Genomic DNA, 777 nt, shown 5'->3' on the forward strand with positions numbered 1-777 from the left:
TTCTTTAAAATTCTTTTTAAGGGATTAAATAATTCTTTCTTTTCTTTTATCTGTTGGGTCATGAACATTTACTAAACTGACAAAAAGAACTAATGCTTCACTGTGTAGAGGCAAATTCTAGCGTTTCAGCGCTCTTATTTGTACCCAAGGTGTGTGTGTGTGTGTGTGTGTGTGTGTGTGTGTGTGTGTGTGTGTGTGTGTGTGTGTGTGTGTGTGTGTGTGTCTTCATGCATCCTCCCTGGTTACTGAAGATGTCTCCCTTTGAGTTATCACCTCAGCAAATCCACATTCCATTTTCAAGTTCTTATCGAGCACCTGCGCGCGCGCGCGCACACACACACACACACACACACACACACACACACACACACACATACATCCCTAAAGTTCCCATCTTTCTAGCATGTACAAATGTAACAGTTAGAATAAGGGGAATAAGGGCATCTTGTTCTTTCTCCTCAGTCTTTCACACAGAATTTATATATAACAATTATATAAAAACACTCATGATATATAAAATGTCCTCTACATCAGCCTCTACACTGCTTTAATCTGCTGTCAGGTAGTTTTAAAAAAAAAAAAAGAAAAAGCAAAAACAAAGTGAAATGGAGGAGAGCTTCACTCTCCTGACTGCTGCCACTGAATAATAACATGATGTTGTTACTGAATTCAAACAGTAAAGTAAAAAGTTTACAGCACCTGAGATTCCCAGGCAGTCGCACATCCAAGTACTAACCAGGTCCGACTCTGCTTAGCTTCTGAGATCAGACGAGATCG

The 777-nt window shown here is 39.8% G+C and overlaps 1 pseudogene; it reads right to left on the reverse strand.

Moving 5' to 3' along the window:
• Positions 1-687: 687 nt before the first annotated feature.
• LOC125140696 overlaps positions 688-777 on the reverse strand; it is a 119-nt pseudogene continuing 29 nt past the window's right edge.

This window comes from Tachysurus fulvidraco, unplaced genomic scaffold, assembly GCF_022655615.1.
Source record: "Tachysurus fulvidraco isolate hzauxx_2018 unplaced genomic scaffold, HZAU_PFXX_2.0 HiC_scaffold_42_np12, whole genome shotgun sequence".
Classification (NCBI taxonomy): Eukaryota; Metazoa; Chordata; class Actinopteri; order Siluriformes; family Bagridae; genus Tachysurus; species Tachysurus fulvidraco.